Source organism: Pseudorca crassidens, chromosome 20 (genome assembly GCF_039906515.1).
Source record: "Pseudorca crassidens isolate mPseCra1 chromosome 20, mPseCra1.hap1, whole genome shotgun sequence".
NCBI lineage: Eukaryota > Metazoa > Chordata > Mammalia > Artiodactyla > Delphinidae > Pseudorca > Pseudorca crassidens.
In genome coordinates, this window is record NC_090315.1 from 54,760,286 (window position 1) to 54,780,339 (window position 20,054).

A 20,054-nucleotide genomic window follows, 5' to 3' on the forward strand; every position below is an offset into this window, starting at 1 on the left:
TCGTATCTTTGGAACAGTTCCCCATGTGGCTATTTTTAGCTACATCACTATAGTAAAGTCCAATCAGCTGAGTCATTAAATACTGAGTAATGCCACTGTCTCCCTAATAAGAAAGAATACATTTTTAAAAATATGGCTAGGAAAGAACGCATATACGTCAAAGGTGCTGTAGAGAGGGGGTCATTCCCAGAGGTGTTTAAATTCCAAATCAAATCACCTTTCAGAAGCCAGCAAGAACAGTTATTCAATATCAGATATCAGATTTTCTGTGTCAGAATCACCTCTCTTTGAGGCCTTCCTCGAGAAGAAACATGAAGGTTTTTTTTTTTTTTTTTTTTTGCATGAACAGTGCATCAACAGTGTTCCATGAGATAACATAAAAGGATAGTGCAGCTTTTTTTCTACAGTGCAAAGTGGTCTCACATGAAATTTGCTATCAGTTACATCCTCTGAGACCAAGTGTACACTAGAGTAGTCAAGTAAAGTCAGTGACAGCAGCAAATAAGCATTCTTCTCATCACCTGGCTTTTGAGAGGGGAGCAGTTTTAGTCGGGCCAGAGTAATCACTAGGGTTTCTTCTCTCAGAAATCTTTTATTCCTTTTATTTGTCCTTTCGCTTTATCAGATACCAAACCCATTTTTCCTATATTTAGCACATTGGTCAGTACAAGCCTGCAAAGTAGGCAAGTGTCAAGGAATTATAGATTATTTGAGCTAGAAAGAGTTCAAAAGCCTCTAACCCAACCTTCTCATTTTACAGACAAGGAGACTACAGCCTGGAGAGTTCGGGGCTTCTCCAATACTATCTCATTTCCATTCATCCAATACATATCTGCAATATGGTATGCATTTGTCAGAAAGTCCCCCCAACATGCTGGGTTGTAAGAGTTACACTAATTTTTTAGATGGAAAAAATAATGGGACTACTAAGACTTATAAGTCATCTGAGCTATTAAGTGACATAACTGAACTTCAACTTGGATCTTAAGACTCCGAGTCCAGTGTTCTCTCCAACACATGCTGATTTACAGCTCATAAGCCAGGATTTTAACACTTTCTACCAGCGAAGAAGAAGGACCTGCCAATACAGCCATTTAAATAACTTTGCCATGGCGAACCCTAACACTTCCTCTGCTTACCAGGGGCCTCTGGCTAGGGTCTTGGGCTGTGGGTGTTAACGTTCTTGTTATGCCTTCAACTCTTGGCTGTGAACCTATTTAGATGGGTTCTTACTGAAACTCTTTTCCATTACACACAGAAATGAAATAAATGGAGCACAGAGGACATTCTTGGGGGAAAAGATCAAAGAATTCAGCTGGTTAGAGGTTGTGTCTGGGGAAAAGGATATCGTGTATGAGGTCTCATCAGGTTTGCAAATCCATCAGATCCCCATTGAACCAGTCATCTACTGTACGTACAAGGTCCACAGTGATGTTTCCACAACACATGTCTATTCACAACTCTCCTCTCTTCTCCTTTGCCCTGACAACAAAGCACACGCTCATGAACAGGCTTACGAAACTCCTTGTGACATGAGCCCTGTCTTTCTCCATCTGCATCCTTCCTTAACAACCTGACCCGCTGCTCTGCCTGCTTTGTACATGCACACCTGCTTTCCATTCTTACCCTCTCTGAACTTCTCTCTCATGTATAGATCCTGGCAAGAGCTGTTCCTTTAGCCAGTGAAACTCTTTTCAACCTTCACAACCCAGCTCAGATGGAAATCTCTCTGAGTAGCCTTGCCTGTGCCCTCAACCCTGTAATAAATGCACCTAGGTTGGGCCTCCTATTCTCTCCATCTCACAGCCCTTAACACACTTTAATGCAAGAGCCTGTTTAATTGGGTCCATTTACCACTATGCTGTAAGCTCCCAGCTCACCAGCGTACCCAATGCCAGGCTCAATGTCTTACACAAAATGGATGCACAGTGATTATGTCTAACAAATGAATGAATGAATGAGTATATGAATGGATGAATAATCCTCTGACTTTGTCAATAAGCAGTTATACTAAAGCGGCTTCAATGGAAGGCAACCAAGAATGACTAGAGGTTTAGACCTGTCTTTCCAAGTGATGTTTTTTTTTGGAGAGTTCATGGGGTCAGCCCAAGGCAGCAATCTCTGTCAAAAAGACCACCCAGATGACACAGAGAATGCATGTTTGCCACATATACACGACAGGCTCCAGGAGAATCCAGCTTGCTGTAAAGAATCATCAGCCAACAAAGGAGGCGACTCTAAAAGCAAACATATAACGTCCTCTGTGCTACAGAATTTATTCCTCGTTGATACCTAAATGGAACCTGAGATAGACAGAGGCTTAATGAACAAAGACTCTAAAAGAGGCAGCCTGTCCATGGGTAAAATGAAATCACTCCTGAGTATCTCCAATGGACAGCAGTTATGAGCTCCTGTACACAATTTAAAGGTAATCTTGTAATTTAAAAAGGAAAAAAAAATGCCAATCGAACCTAATGGCAAGTGACATTTTGCCTCAGCTGCGATTAGAATCAAGCAACTTTCTTCTGGTGCTTTAGCAGCAGTGGCTTCCCTGGGTTCACAGAGGGTTAATTCTGTGATCCTCGGGGATGTCTTAATGGCCCTGGTTATCCAAACCTTGATTCAGAGCAGAGGCTGCAGATTATGTTTTCTCTGCACACCCACAGACATATTAGGACCTGAAGTGGAAATGACAGGAGGAGAATATCTCCTTTCTCTTCGGAAATGCCCCAGGAGAGTTTCCCACCACGACCTCCTCAGACCCTGGCTTTACATTAGAGTTATTGTCCTGAGAGGAGATTCAGTTAGAGCCTCCGATTCATTTCTTATAGTGCTCTCTTGTTTATTCTTGGCAGCAACTAACTTGTAAAATTTTATTATGATTTTTTTTCTTGGTTTGTGTCATGGAGGGGATAAAAAAAAGCAATGATTCTATCATCAGTCCTAAATGCAGTTGGATAAATCCACACCAAGGCTGTGTGTCTGCAGGGGAAACAGGGTAACAGGTTGTTCTGTTCCCAGTGGTCATTCTCTGGGTTTAGAGCTGTGTTTCTAACAGCCCAGAAGACTGAAGGAGAGAGGAAAGCGTAAGCTTGCGGGTACCACTGGGATGGTGCTCGAGCTAATGTGGATTTCCGATTTCATCCTCTCACCAGACTGGTATTAGGGTGATCCTTATCAAGCACCATGTGATCAAACCACCCCCACCACCAGCTGGTGATTCACCAAAATTACCACAACTCACCATAATTGCCACATTGAACACTTCCCAGATTCGACTGCCCCTAGCTTCAAGCTATACTCCAGTGACACTAAAATGTACACGTACCCATTGATGGTCCACTGTTTCATGACTGTTAATGCTTGCTTATGCTGTTCTCTCTCTTAGAACATCCTGTATTTTCTCCCTCCATGCTTTTTCCCCTAACTGCTGCTACTTGCTGGTCCAGAATCAACTCCTCAGACATCATCTCCACCAAGCTGGCCCCAAACACCCTACTGAACTTTCATCAACCTATTGAAATAGTCCATTTGATTTTCTTTACCCCCTGTCAGACTACACTCTATCTCACTATTCAGACCAGGCTCTACCCACCTTTATATTTCCAGAGCCTAGCACAGCAACTGGTACGTGGGCGTATCCAGTACAGCTTCACTGGACCCTTCATGTTTTAGACTGGAAGTCGTTACCAGAATGAGAAGTGATCTCATCTTGCAAGTCTTGGTAGCCATTTCTCCAATTTGCCTGCCTAGCACATTATTTAACTCCACTCACAGTATTCCTTGGTATTTCTTTAAAATTTCTCACTTACGTGTCTATTCTCTTTCTGGATCACAAGCTTCTCAAGGGCAGAAAGTACATCTTCTTTGTTAATGGGCCATGCATAGCACCTAAAACAAAATAGGGGCAGAATAAATAAATGAACGAACGAAGTATGCAGAGAAAGAGTGCCACTGATTAAGCATTTAACACATCTTAAGGGTGGCCTCTGGCAACTCCCACCAGAGGGAGTTTTCTTTGGAAGCCATGATCCCACAAGCATTTCTTCCAAAACAGGAACAGATGGGAGAGAAGCCCTTCCCAGTAGGAGTATTATACCCCTGCCCTGCACCTTCTGTAAAGCCCAGAACACCATACTGCCATAACGTGATGACAGATGAAAACTGTAAAATTAAATTCAAGCTCATCTTGCAATTTTGTGTTTAGCCTTCTGTTACCAACCTAGGAGGTGCTTATAAAACAGCTTGAGGATTTACCACTAATACCTTCCTGAAGACAGCATTGTCTTTTGGCAGTCAGGGCTCCACCAAATTGTTGTTTGGGTGTTGGGTGTGTTCAGGGGATAGGGAAGGGGCAGAGAAAAACAATGGGATCACTCTTTCAGCTGTGAGTTCATTTCAGCTGGGTACAATGGTTTTTGAATTTTTATAATGGCCCAAATAAAATGGATGGGAACATCCGCAGCCCCAATCTACATGATTGTATTTTCTTCGTCTGGGGTTTGTTGCAATACACATTTCACTCTCTCCTCTACACTGGACCATGTCCATACCTCTAGCCTGAGGAGCAAGCAGATTCCATTGCCTGTCCCTCCAGCCTCTGGAGATCCCAGGCTTACATTTGATTTCAAGGAAGAAAACCATATTACCAAAGTCAGTATTAGAGCGAACTGTAGTTGACTTAGACAACTCTCTCAAATTTGCTGGAAGTTTCCAGCTAAACCACGATTCTAAGGAACCATTTTAATGGATGGGCTGTGTGACTCAGGTAGGTATCAAATTGGACTCTTGAAGGGTGGGGATGAGCTTCGCTTTACTGTGGCTGGGGAAGAAATGGATGCAACATGATCAGAGACAGGACTCTGGCATCAGTTTCATTTGAACCTATAATTTATACTTTTGCAAGTTGTTTTCTTCAAGTAGACTTTTTATTAAAGTATAACATATAGAGAGCAATATGCAAAAGTATAACTACACAGAGAGATGAATTTACACAAACTGAACACCCCCCATATAACCAGCATCCAGATAAATGAACATTACAAGAAAAACAGAAGCTCTGTCCTTGTTACCCTCTCCGTCACTACCAAACTCCAAGGTAATCATTATCCTGACTTCTATGAATTTTGCTTGCTTTCGAATCATACAGTATGGAACCACACAGTATGATCTCTTTTGTACCTGACTTCTTTTATTCAAGGTAATATCTGTGAGATATATCCATGTTTGTATGTAGCTACCATTCATTCTCAGTACTATAGATTATCCCATTGTGTTAATATACCACAGTCGATTTGTCTATTCCATTGTTCGTGGATGTTGGGCTGCTTCCAGTTTGGGGCTATTAAAAAAGCGTGCCTCTATGAACATGTCTTTTGGTGAACATAGGTGTGCATTTCTGAAAAAGTACATGGGAGTTGACCTGCTGGGTCACAGAGTATCTCATATGCCGCTTTAGATTGATCTAAACTTAAATTCACTTTTCTAATTTCTGGTTGAGGGACCTCAAGCAAGCCATTTAAGATTTCTGAGCCTGTTTCTCTGGCAGTGAATGGGGGATTTTTACGTTGCAAAGTTGTTTTAACGATAAGATCAAGCAGTATAAAGTATCTGGCATAGTTCGGACATTTAAGTGATATTCTTCCTAAAGATATTTAGTATTCAATAAATATTTTATGTGCTCCGCTATCTTTTCAGCCTTTGTTGCAGGTTGGTTGGAATCCCATGATTTTAGCGCTGCCCAGTGGGTATGAGTGGAAATGGGGTGTGCTTCTCACAGGCCCTCAAGCCACCTTCCAGCTCTCTCTTCTGCTGCTGCAGCAGGAAGTGTTTGAGTGGTGGCATCACATGAGGATAGAGTTCCCTAGGGTCCCTGAGCGACAGCATGGAGCAGAAACTCCACCGACCAGCACTGGACATGTAGCACGAGCATGAAACTTTTGCAGTGTTAAGTCACTGCCTCTTCTAGGGTACACTTATCGTCGCATGCCGTGGACAGACAAATCCAGTACTCAACTGATGGGACGTGGCTTCACCCCAATGAAGCCATTAGAATTTCCCTTTGAAGAGTTAGTTATGTGACTCAGACTCAACACAGACAGTACATATGACTTCATTTTTGAGTGGCAAGGAAATCTTTTCTTGCTGGGACTAAAGAGAAAACACTGAAAGTGATCTTTTGCTGGAACATGTTAATTGAAGATTCTCTCTTCTCTGTTGAGAAACCAGATTGCAATTCCAAAACTGTGTCTGATGTACCCCAAACATAGCATCGCCTTCACAAAGAGAAGGCCCTTGGTGATTATTAGCTTAAAAAAATAAAATCCTCTCCCACCAGGTTCAAAGCCAGCCTCATTCTTTTGTTCCTATAAAGACTTTCTTTCTTCGTGTTCCCTGGTGTCTACATGGCCTATGAGCTTTCTCCTAATGATTAAACTCTTAAAAATACTACAAAGAATGCTTAATAAGGCTTTTGTGTTTTCCTGGTTGCTATAGAGACTGTTTAGTGTAGGATTTTAAGTACGTGTAAATATGTATTTTGCACAGTGTTTAAAAACACGTATAATTTACCCAGCCATAACAGCTACTTCAGAGTGTTGCAGTTCAGGGCGATAAGGCATATGTAAAGCATTTTACAGTGTGTTATTTATAGTTATTTACTTAATAGCCTACAACAGTTTCTTCCATTGTGCAAAGGAAATAGGCATTTACCCCATTTTAACAATGAATATCATTTACTCCATTGTAGCAATTGATAGTTTTGAGTCCCAGGCAGGCTAGCGAATATGCAATTGGTATACAATGTTGATGCAGGAACGGAAACCATGTTGACAGAGAGTTACTAGGAAAACAAAGAGTCTCCCTGATGGAGTCTTGAGCTCATTAGGGAAGTTGTTGACTGAGCTACTCTGGCAAGATCGGGGCCCCCTGTAAAGAGGCCACTCTCTGCTTTGAAGTTACCCCCAGGGATGCACCCAAGGGTGAAATAACACCAATAATAACAGCAGCAACAATTAATAGTTACTGAGCAAACCTGACTTGGCCACAGGCACGGTGCTGTTTTGCATTCATGATCTCATTTAATCTTCACAACACGGTGACTCCACGAGATGGGTACTGTTATTACCTTTGTTTGTCAGATAGGGAAACTGAGGCTGGAATGTTACACAATTTGACCAAAATTAGCACAAAACCGGTAGATGGTGGAGCCAGGAGTGGGATCCAGGTGCGTCTCACTCCAAAGCTTGTTCTCTTAAGCGTTGCTCTGCACCGCTCATTTTCTGCCAGGGAGTTCGTGAGCCACAGAGGGGTTAGTTCTTTCTCAGCAATACAGCCCTGACCTGTAGCTCATGTGTGTGTGCACACACACACACACACACACACACACACACACTTTCCAAGCACACAGAGTTTTGGCAATGGTCAACTCTATTAGCCAAAAAATAAGATGTGACACAGCCATTGAGCCACACTGTCCAGGTCCTTTACACATACATGTCAGCCTTTAAACCTCACCACAATGTCAGGTGAGGGACTAATTACCCCTTTGTTCAGATGCGGAAGCTGACTCAGGTCAGGCCTGTCCAACATCACATAGCTTGTTTGCAGCAGCTTCTTTGCAGCACCATGCAGCTTGCTTTTAAGTTACTCAATACCAGACCAGGCATCACTCAAAACACCGTGTCGTTATTTGAAAACGCAGATACATGTAATGCGGTGTTTCTCAACAATGGGACCATTTGTCTCCTAGCGGACATTTGGTAAGTCCTGGAGACGTTCTTGGTTGTCACAGTTGGGGGGAATGCTATTGGCATCTAGTAGGTAGAAGCCAGGGATGGTGCTAGACATCCTACAATGTACACGACAGCCTCTCAAAACAAAGAATCATCTGGCCCCAAATGTCAATGGTGCCAAGGCTGAGAAACCCTGATTTAATGTAAATAAATATAGTCTGAGATGGACTGGGTGATATTATGTTAGTTAAAGTTAAATTGATTAATCAAGTACTATTGGTTGCTCATTTATTAGCTTAGTTGAAAAATGAATTTTAAGATTCAGGATTTTAAAACTTTGAATAGTCAACTTTTCATTCTAAAACAACAACAATGTTGTTTTAGAAAGGTACCTAAAATGGTCTTATACACCAAAATATGTTCAATAAAACCTGTGATCAGGATGGACCTTCCAGCATCTGAGATGATATATAAGGTAAGAGGCTCTGACCTCATCAAGACACAGGGAGAACCAAGAAAGAATGTTTAGTTGCACAGTAAGCGTGATGAAGGAGGAATTATCTGTCTCATTTACTGCAATATTCGTCCTGCTAATTAAAATAGCTAGCACATGGTCAAAGCTCAGTCTCATTCTTCCATTGACTATGGAATACATGTTCCTGGTTTTTCCATAACTGAGTGAGTGACTGGCTCCCAGGAAGAACTGGAAATGGCTCCTGGTGGATCCCCCCACCCCATCTCTCTTTTCTTCCATCTTCTCTTTTTATCCCTAACAATTACATGTTCCTAGATTCAGTCAGTCAGCAAACAAGTATCTACTGTGTGCACCCTCCTACTGGGACCTCCACTGGAGTCTCTGCTGGGCTGGCACTCATTCTAGTCACCATCTTGATTCCTGACTCAGAGAAAAATGTACATCACTTTTGCAAAATACCTTTAAGCTTCATAAGGTCAGGACTTTTCTCTGCCTCAGTCAGCTCAGTGTCCATGGAGGTGTCCTGTCCTAGGATAGTGGCTGGTATATAGGAAATGTTCACTAAATATTTGTTGACTAACTGAATACATTCTATGACACTTAATAGAATACTCATATTCTATGACGATGAAAAAAACTTAGGAAACAGGAATAAAATTCAAGGTGAGCCAGACTGCTTAGAAAATGTAAACATTAGGATGAAACCAATTCTCGACAAGTGTTGGGTGGTATGCACAGGTATGAGCCATACCCACAGCAAGGAGGCTGGAAAGGCATCAGAGAAGTGGGAAGAGTCTAGGGGAGCCCTTGGAGTAGAGACACCCAAGGGCTACTGTGTCGGCTGAATGCCTGGTCCGCTTACTGGCATCACAGGGGCTCTTTTGGGATCCCAACCTTGAGTGTTTTCACTATTTTAGCTACTTATACTTTGTCCCCTACTAGACCCAACCTTCTCTCTTCCATAATGAGCTGTCAAAGGTATGAGCCTGGATTCCCCAGAGTCCTTCCCTTAGGGGATCCTGGACTTTAGGATTCACGCTTGAGATGTAAAGGTAAAAAGAACTCTCCTTTATGGAGCCCTGTGCATGTGCCAGATATTGAGCTAAGTAGTTTATATCTATTATATCACAACCTTAATCTTAATTAAACTCTCACAAGGAGGGTGCAGCTATTCCCATCTTTTAGTTGAGGAAACTGAGAAGTAGATAGTTCACATACTGGCTAATTGCTTTCGGCTTTTAAAAAATGCAGTCTAAAGAAGATGCCAAGTTTCTGGGTGGGAACTCAAAACAAGAGACTGGTGATGATGTTAAATTTCAATGCCAGTCCTTCATGTCATCACTGGCTTGGCTCCAGCTCCAACCATGCAGCTTTGCTGGGATTTTCAAGTCAGGAAGCAGGAAGGTGCTAAAAGATTTGGGGAAAATTAACCAAGCCAGAAGAGCTGTAATAGGAGGAAGTTAACAGTGTCAATCACTGAGTCCAAGAGGATTTAAGGAATTATAGTGTAACATTCAGCTAGAATTAAGATCTAGCCAGTCTGGTCCATGGGCACAATATGGGGACCAGTAGAGTCATCAGTGGAAGTAATGCCTCAAATCAGACAGGTGCTCAAGCATCAGGATTACATTTATCCAAATCTAGGAGAGAGCTGCAGGTCACATGGTCCACCCTGGACATTCAGGCTGTCTCGAATTAGATGAGCGGTCAAGACTGCAGCCCATGGGATGGGTGCAGGTCCAGGCTCCATTCACAGCATCAAACTAGAAAAATATCAGGTAAATCTCCATATACATGCATCTATGGAAAAGGGAGGAACAGGAGGCATTTATCTGACAAATATTCATTGAGATTTTTCTATGTTCCTGGCACTGGAGATGGAGCTGCGGGCAAGAAAGAGGCACTACCTTCACCGGGTTTACAGTCCAGCAAGAGAGACAAGATACAGGTCAGCCTCTGTTCAGCCCTGCTGCAATATTCACCAGTGGAGAAAGTGCTGCTGACCCTCTACAGGCTTCTTACTCAAAATGTGGTCCACAGACAGCAGCCGCAGCATCACCTGGGAGCTTATTAGGAAAACAGAATCTCAAGCCTCACCCTAGACCTCCTCCTGAATCAGAATCTGCATTTGGTAAGATCCCAGGGGACCCATGTGGTCATTAAAGTTTGAGAAGCGGTGGTCTACAAGCCCCGCTTCCAGAGTGGGGTCTTTGGTGAGTCCTCTGGGCACGCAGGGTGTGTCACCTCCTGCCACGACATCCTCAGAGATATGAAGGTTACACCAGAATCAGCAGAGATGAGACAAAGGGGAAGCAAAGTGTATTCTCAAGAGCTCCTGGCAATAATTACTGTTCTCTTAATAATAAATGAATAGGCTGTGGTCCCAGAACACACTGAGAACAAAGCAAAACATGTCAATATAAAATCCAGCAAATAAAACAATCAATTTAAAATAGATTTCTCTAAATGGCTGCCTGCTTGCGCTAAGTGCCCCGCCTCTGGACTCCCATAGCGTCCTGGGCTTATTTCTCCCTCAGCCCTTATTTTTGATCTTGAAATTTTCTGTTTCTGTGTCTGTCTCCCATTCTAGACTGTAAGTTCTTTGAGGGCCCTCTTTCCTGAAAAGATTTTAATAAAGGGTCCTGGCATAAAAAATAAAAGTGTTAGAGGCAGTGGTAAAAGACTGACAAAACAGTTTTCTATGTGAAATACTTTCAACAGAAGAGTAACTCAGACAGTTCTAAATTCCTTCCCAAGTATGAGCTGAAAGGTCCACCCCCACCCCCACGCTTTCGCTGCCCATCCACCCCCATGTAAAGTTCTAGATTCTCAGGGCCTCATGTCAGCAATTAGCATTTGCCAGCCCAGTGGCTGGAGTCTGTTCTCTTCTAAGACTTTCTGAAGTTCACGAAAGACAACAGATGATACCCAGGTATCTCTGCCTTTCCACACTGACTCTGGGCTTACTTCAGCAGATAGGACAGAAGCAGAAACTTCTCGATATAAACTCAATATAAGCAGAAACTTAAAGGGCCATTTCCATTTACTCTCTCTCATCACTGTGTCTTTGGCTTAAGATCAAGCCTGGACTCGCCTGTTGGAAGATGCAGAGTCCAGAACATGGGGAACCCAGTCAAGATCAGCAAAGCTGCCTAACCAACCTGCACCCAACCTCAGAGAAATAGCTAAGCTCTACCAAGCCCAGCTCGATCCACGAGAACCACCTAACCATCTGCAAATTCAGAGCTAGGTAGATGTGCATCATCTTGAATCACTGAGTTTTCCGACGTTTGTTACACGGCAAGAACTAACTGCTGTAAGACAGCAAGTAGAAGCAGCTTCCATTCAGAGAGCATTTAATTCCTTCCACACATAAATCCTCTTTGCATTTGAAATCCTTGCTCATGCTGAGCGGCCTTTAGGTATGGTTCAGGAAAAAAACAAAACAACAACAGCAACAAAAAAAAACTATGGAAGCAGACCCTACCTTCAAGCATAATCACATTTTGGTGACACCTGGAAAGTCATTTAGAAGCTATATCGAGTCAAGAAATGACCCCCAGAGGCTACTAACAGCAGGAACATTTTTAGAGTCAGTCTTGTTTCTTATTGTCAATGGAGGATAACTGTGTAAATTAACGCTTGTGTGGATATGAGGAGCAGAGAACAAATCATTTAAATAATTAAACAATTAAAAGGGGGAGTTAATTAAAGATGTATTTATCAGGACTCTTCTAGTTGTAAAGGATGGAAGCCAAACTCAAAACAAGCCAGAAATAAGGCCCACATTGGCCCACCTGACTGAGAAGTCATTCTCAGAAGGCTGCTGAGATACATCGTTCCCAGGGCTCCAGTGTTGTCTGTTTCCATTTTTGCAATCAGCACACATCTCCTTCAAGCGTCTAGGGGAGACACTACAAGCAGCAGGGCCTCACCTCATCCTTATAGCTTGGAGGCCCTGAGAAAGAGTAGTTTTTCCTAACAGGTCTGGCTCACGATGCCAAAGGAGGCCTCTGACTGGCCTGACTTGGCCCAACCATGGCTGAACCAATCATGATGGGCAGAGAGGTGGTGTGCTCTGATGGGCCAGGCCTGGGCATCGGGCCAGTCAGCAAGGTCAGCCCTTCCTGAACAACATGTACAGGGAGAGGACTGGTTTCCCAAATAGCAGTTCTGGGTGAATTATACAGCTCTGTTCCTGACCAGCTGGGTGACTTTCTAAAAGTGATATGACTTCTCAGAGCATCCGTTTTCTCAGCTATTCAATTCTCAGCAGAGGTTACAGAGTCTACCTTGGATAGTTGCTGGAAGGAATCTGTAAAGCTCTATATGGAAGCAAGTTCTAATTCTACCTCGACTGCTACTACCATCAGCACTGTTGCTGCTACTAGAGTTATTACAATTAATAATAGCACACCATGTGGGGCTCACTTTGGTCAATAATCAAAGAAACTGTGAAAGCCAAGTGTCTCTTTCAATGCCTTTGAACCCAGCTGAGTGGCCTTAAGTCAGAGAAGCTGGCTGTACCCTCCCAAATTCACTTCGAGTCTCTCTTTGTGTGCATGTGTGTAGGTCTGATTTCTGACTTCCTTTACTTCTGCCCCTTTCTCTTTGTCCCTAACTGCCTCTCCCCAGCCCCTGTATTAAGTTGTCTGTCTTTTATCTGTCGTCTCTTGGTTTCCCATGATGCCCCATTTTCCCAGGTCCCCTGCCTAGGTCCCACTCCCCTCCCTCTCTCACCCACACTTCCTAGTGGCCTTGACACTCTCATCATAGACCCTCCCTTGCTTCTACCATGCCAGCAGGACTGTCCTGTGCTTCCTTTTCCCTGTCAGAAACAGCTGTGTCCTGTCTTGACAGCTTAAACAAACATATTTTAAAAGGCAGCTCATGCCAACCTCTGGATGCTCGAGCCAGCACTGCCGGCTGATCCCCTACAAGAGTGAGGGTTCACCCAGCTTGCCAAACCTGAGGCCTCCATGTAGGCACAAAGGCCCCGAAGGGGTCCCCTGGCGGCTGTCATCCAGCCAAAGGTCCCCTCCCCCACCCAGACACCTGAGGAGCAGCAATGCTAAGGTGAGCACCCTGCTATTTGTTAGCAGTGGGCCATCAGGGAGTTTCCAAGCTTGGCTTTGATGAAACTGAAAAGGTTGAATCATTAAATGTTCGGAGAATGCGAAGCTGGCACCCGGCCCTGTGTTTTCTGTAATATCCATTATTCCCGGAGAACACTGCTGCTTGCTGGGCTGGGAGGTACTCAGAAAGAGGGAAGGATCACCTGCTCACCTCTCAGCTGTAGGAGTGCCACCACCAGGGTGAGGGACCACGTGGGTGGTCTGGAGAAAGACTTCAGGGGCAGGGGAAGGGCCACCCAGCCTGGAGGGGGTGCAGTGGGAAGAACAGAGATGAAGAGGGGGCAGGTAACCTGATAATTGCCGTCGACAGCTCCTCCGTAACTGATCAGACAGACATCAAGAAGCACCTGTTATATGGATGGTGCTTGCGCGCGTAAATGACTGGCCCCCGCTCACACCTCTGGGACGAAGGCCTAAATACTAGTTTTGTCGCAGAAAATTTCGTCCCTGTGCACACCCTCAGTTTCTGTGTGCACACCTCCCGACTGTGGTCAGACTTCTCTGAATTCCAGAATTCCACCTCCGACCACGTTTGTGCCATCTCCTCTGTGATGTATCAAAGGGGCTTGGGCTCAACATGCCTAAGATTACACTCAAGTTCCCCCTACCCTGCCACGTACCTGGTTCTGCCCTCTCTCAAGAAATGGTCCCACCCATGTGGTGCACCAACGAGTCCCTGGACAAAGTCCTTACCAGCTCTGTTTCCCTTGCCTCTGCATCTAATCCCTCCCAGGGTCCATCAGTTCACCTCCCAACCGAATCTCCAGCACATCCTGTCACTTCTTCGTAGTGGCCACACCTCTACTCTGACACCACAGCCTCTTGGCTGGGCTCTCACCCAGACAAAGGCAACAGCTGCTCACTGACGTCTCCATGTAGTCAGACGATCCTTTCGAGACGCACATCTGATCAAGGCACCCACTGCTTGCTCAGAACCCTTCAACTACTCTGGGGACAAGGACCCAGAAATTTTCACAAAGTCCTAGTAGGCGTGCTCTGGCCTCCCCTCTCCCCTCTGCTCCGGACACTGACTCTCCCTCCATTCCCCCAAAATACCAGGCTCCTGTTTGCCCATGTTAGCCCTTCCATCTAGAACTTTCCTCCACACTCTCTGCCATTCCATCCTCCTGCTGCAATTTATGTCATGGAGGTAACTGCATAGTTTTGATTCGTCAGTCAAAAGCCTAAAACTGTATACAGAAGAAATTCTCCACCCACCTCTGTCCTCCGTTCACCCAGTTCCCTCCTCATACTCAATCCCCAGCTCCAGATACTTTAAGGGGTTTTTTTTAAGCATACTTGAACACATCCACACATATATCACCTTCTTCCAGGTTTTACACAAAGGGTAGCACAATATATACACAGATCTGTGCCTTGCTTCCTCTTTTCACTAAACAATATACCTTAAAGATCATTCCATTTTGGGCCACAAACTGATGTCTCCTTTTTTATAGCTGCATAGTATTCCATGCTATAGTTGTTCCATAATTTATGTAAATCATTCCCCATTCACAAAGCCATATGCTTTTCTTTTCTTTCTCTTTCTCTTTCTTTCCTTCCTTCCTTCCTTTCTTTCTTTCTTTCCTTCCTTTCCTTCCTTCCTTCCTTCTTTCTCTTTCTTTCTTTCCTTCCTTCCTTCTTTCTTTCCTTCCTTCCTTTCTTTCCTTCCTTCCTTCTTTCTTTCTTTCATTTTTTACTATTTTGAACAAGATTGTAGCAAGTAATAATGTACATACAGCTTTGGGAGCAAGTTTAGCTAAAGGATATAACCCTAGCAAAGGAATAGCTGGGTCTAAATGATTGCATACTTGCAATTTGGATAAATGTTGCTAAATTGCCTTCCATGGGGGTTTTAAATGATACTCTCACTCACAAGAGCCTGTTCTCCACAAGTTAAAACATTGCTTTTTTTTGTTACTCTGGGAGGTGAAATATGGATTCTACTAGATGTTTTTAAATGAAAGACTTAATAATTACCCAGTGCGATGCTTTCACTAATGATATCTAAGCAGCATACTGGGGACATAAGTGAAGTTGCTTGTGTCCAGAGACAACTGGACCCAGGTCACCCAGACCCAGATATCTGGTGGCCTTGGGCATCAGTATCTCAGCAACCTGGACATGGTACTACTTAGGAAACTATGATTTCAAGGATAAAAGAATGTTACTGGTCCACTTTTGTCATTTAAAAATGGGTCATACATCCAACTAACACAAAGACATATTTGGGTGCATGTGAATTAGCTGGAGTAACAAGGGAACATTGGCGGAAAAAAAAGAGGAGACTGGAAAGGACACTTCGGTCTGGATTATAAAGAAAAATGCCTTCCCCAAACTGTGTGCTTATCAGACCGGGTAGCTGATGAGATGGGCTCAGAGGGTCGGAGTGAACGAGACCACAGACTTGGCATTCAACAGTCCTGGCGCAAACCCCACCTCTAGCACTAGATGTGGAGCCTCCCAGAAGTTACTTGAGCTCTCTCCGTGACTCAGTTTCTTCATTTGTCATATAGGGGATAATAATGTCATTGGGTCGTTAGGAGGATTAAGTTAGATAAGCTATGAAGATTGCAGAGTGTTGCGCCTGGCGCCCTAAATGGTATTTATTATTCCCTAATAATGAGGGTCATCATTATTTTATGCCACTAGTGTGTGAGCTACAACTCACTCAACAGTGTCAGGTACACGGGCCATGGGTCAGGCAGAGCTGGGTGTCTTCCTGGGGTCTGGCTTCACTAGCTGCCTATCACGGGTAACCGTCTCAGTTTCCTCACCTATCGACTGGGGATAACACGTAACTCAGATGACCTTTATAAGGACGGGAGCAGATCACGTAAATACTAGAGTGCTTAGCACAGAAGAAACTCCTCAATAAGTAGTAGCATCATTTCCAATCTCAGCATCCAGCAGAGAGAAAGGCCTAAGGGAAATGCTTGCTGGGTTTTGTCTGGTAGGTTTTTTTTTTTGCTGTGAGAAGTTGAGCAGGTTTCTCCTGCAGCTTGGACACAGATGCACCCCACCCCACCCCCACAAGAAGATCTGCAGCGTCTTCCTTTCCATCAGGTCGATGCTGTGGGCCAAATGGAATCTGCAGCTGTGGGCCCCAAGCCCTTCCCATCCAGCTCCAGAAGTCGAAGCTCTAATTCACTCTGAAAGGGCTTCAGCACCACCCCTGTGAGGTCCTTAAATGTTTTATGAGCTCCCTGAAATGCTCAGATAATTAAAAACACTTTCTTAATTTAATAGCTTGGCTTAATGAAACCGGGACTTTATGTTTTATTTGGAAAGGGGTGAACATCCCAGTCACACTTATTAATATTTTTAAGACTATGCCCAATTGTGTCCAGGGATGGAGGGAAATCATTGCTTCCAGGGGGGAAATGGGCTTTTCTGAGCCTGTGACAAGTCTTGGGCTTATTAGAGCTCATTACATCCAGGAAGCCTGAAAACCTAAATTAGCAATCATCGCATATGACGTGGCAGGCTATTATTAAGGAGGCCACTTATTATAGAAACGTGGAATTCTCAATTAAAAAATAGTCCACCCAGGCCCCAAAGGTCCGGTAAGATTACCTGTGCCATCCAGACAGTCATTTCAAAGGCTAAAGCAGAGAGAAGTCTCCTCTGAGAGAAACTTTTTCTGTCAAGTCAAATAAGCATGATCCTCTTAGGAGAAAAATGCCGTAATTCAAACAGGTTGAATGCAAACCCAGATGGTCTGGAGTGACAGGGGGTGGAGGTATCAGTAAGAGCCAGGAGTGCCAAAGGGCAGCGGTCACTTGGTGTCCAGGAAGCGGGGGTTCTTCAGAGGGCTCTGCTTACTTCTTTCCAGGGTGGCCACATGCTACAACGGGATGAGCTTGGACTTCAAGGTCAGATGCAGTGGTGCTCTGGAACTTGCACAGCTCAGGGAAGCACATTGTACACATCTCTTCCCAACTCCACGGTCAATGGCATCATGTTGGTAGCGTGAAATCAGCCGTGGTGGGAGTATTTATACCATGGAGACAGGCAAACACTGCAAAGCGGTGCTTTAACTTTTCTTCAGAGAGCTGGTTGTTAAACATTAACCAGCACCACACAGCCGGCCCAGTGTGACGATGATCATGGGAAATTTATTTAACTTTCCTGAGCCTTAGCTTCCCTATTAAAAGTGGAGATGAAACAACTTTCCGTGTGTGCGACTTCATATTTTTTTCTCTAAGGCACTCATCCTTACCTGACATTACAATAAATCTGTATCTGTTTACGTTGTTGTTATTGCGCTGTTACTATGTCTTTCTCCATAAAGCTCCTTTGTTTATCCAAAAATGTTTATCAAGCACCTACTATGTCCCAGGCACTGTGATGCAGCAGTGAACAAAACAGAAGTCTCTACCCTCATGGAATATACACAGTGGAAACAAACGTGTAAAGGGTGTGTACCCCAGATGGTGTTAAGCGCTAAAGGGAAAGATGAAGTAAGGTGGGGAAGAGGACGTGGTAAGATAAGAAGCAGGCGTTGAAGTTTTCACTAGGGTACCATGAGAGCATCACTGAGAAGGTGACATATGAGAAAAGAATTATAAGAGGCAAGAAGATGAGCCAGGTGGCCACGGGGAGACGAGCGTGCCAGGTGGAAGAAGGGGCAAACAGGTAGGACTGTGCCCGCAGTGTGTGAGAACCACATGGGGGCACTGTGCTTGGAGCAGAGGGATTGAGGGCAAGGACAGCAGAAGATGAGATGAGAAGGGCAACAGAGACCAGATGTCACAGGGCATCATACAACTGACAGAACTTTCTGCAAGGACGGAAATGGTCTATATCAACGTTGCCCATGATGGTAGCCACTAGCCGCGCATGCCTATGGAGCATTTGAAGTGTGCCTAGTCCAACTAAGGGACCTGCACTATCAATTTTTAATTTTATTTAATTGCAAATAATTTTCATTTAAAAAGCCCACATGTGGCAAGTCGCTGGAATCTGCGACAGCTCGGTTACGGGCCACTGTAAGTGATCTTGGCTTTTGCTCTGCGTGAGATGAAGAGCCGTCACGGGAACTGAATGAAGCAGCTCTGCCTGAGCTTGCAGAGGCTCACTCTGGCCACTGGGCTCTGCAGGGAAGGCCAGGGAGGAAGCGACTGCAATCATCCCGCAGGACTGACACGTGGCCCCAGGATGGAAGGGACTGTATCTTGCTCTATTTCCAGCTCCTAGAATGTTTACTAGAACATATTAGGTATTTAATAATTTTGAGGGGGATTGAATTTTAAAAATAAGTTCATGATTGGCTTACTCAAGGAAGTTATTTCTGCTTTGTCTCAATTTTATGGCTTAGCAATGACGTGGGGTCCAGCTTCTCTGTGGGTTTATGTAGATAAGAATTTTGCTGAGAATAAATATCATTCAATACAATCAATGTATCTCAAAGCTTATCCCACAGACCTGAGTTTCATGGAACGTTAATGAGTGCCAAATATTAAAAGATAGACAGATAAAAAGTTCTACGAAGAAAAAAATCAGGGAAATGCTGGTGGATGCAAAATAAAAATGCCTTTACCGCAGTATCAATGCCTTTAATGCACTAATATAAATTGTGTGGCTCCAACAGGGGATAAACACGTGGGATGTATTTTCCAACTGTTTTTGACAATAGATCCCCTCGTCTTGCCTTAGTCGAGCATCTGGCTCAGTGGCTGTTCAACAGAGCACTCCTTAGGAAATATTGTGTTCGATTGCTGAGTAATGGAAAGAGAAGGCTGAATGTAGGCTGCCACCCCCAGTCCTTCCCTAACACTTCACCCTGTTGTATTTTCTCTGTAGGATTTAACACTGTCTCCAACTATTGCCTTCATTTATGTGCTGACTTGCTTACGTGACCGTAACTTATGCTAGGATGAAACCCATGGGAGTTGAGGGGTCTGGCCTGTCCTGTTTCCAGATGGACTTCAGTGCCTAGCACAGTGGAAGGTGCCAATAAAGAGCATTCACTGAGAGACTGAGCTGGAATCTGTGATGACTGAATCCCTAGGATTGTGTGGAACAATCCTTAACCAGGCTCTGTGAATACAAAGGAGAATCTGGCACAGCCCCTGCCTTCGAGTTTCTCACTATGAGTCCAGGATTAAATATACATGCTTGAGAAGCAAACTGGTGAGAAAGGACAGAATCTGACAATTAGTGATCCCGGATAAATGCTATGGGAATTCAGTCCTTGGAGTCACTGGGGCTGGGTGTGTCAGGGGAGTCTTTGGAAGACGTGCAACTTGGGTCAGCCTTCGCAGTGAGGGTCAGAATGCCACAGAGAGGCTGGGGAAGGCATGCCAAGCACAACAAATGGTGTTTGCCAGGCACAGAGCAGGACATGCGAGTGGACAGAGGCCAGTCTCCTTGGGTGGTGAACTGCAAGCTCCAAGTCTCTCCCACCTGTGCTCAGCTCTCTGCACAGGGTAGGTGGTCAAAAGGGGCGACCAAAAGGCCAGCAGTACAAACAGCTAATGTTAGCTGAGGGCATGTGCTAAGCATTTTGCCAGGATCACCTATCTCATTTAACCTTCCCAGCAACCTAAGGGAGGGACGTTATGCCACTTCTATTGATGAGGAAGCTGAGGCTGGATTAGGAGTGAGAGAGTCTTAACCTCTATGCAGTACTGCCTCCTCAAATAACTAGACGTCCTGAGATCCATGGTGCAATAAAGATTACAGTACAGGACATAGATGCTGAAAGCA

The 20,054-nt window shown here is 44.3% G+C and overlaps 1 long non-coding RNA gene across 1 annotated transcript in view; it reads right to left on the reverse strand.

Moving 5' to 3' along the window:
- LOC137215312 (uncharacterized) overlaps positions 1-20,054 on the reverse strand; it is a 340,136-nt gene that overhangs the window by 75,799 nt on the left and 244,283 nt on the right. The window contains exon 4 of the long non-coding RNA XR_010939249.1: positions 3,813-3,891. This is a non-coding gene — a long non-coding RNA (uncharacterized lncRNA). The remainder of the gene's footprint in view (positions 1-3,812; positions 3,892-20,054) is intronic.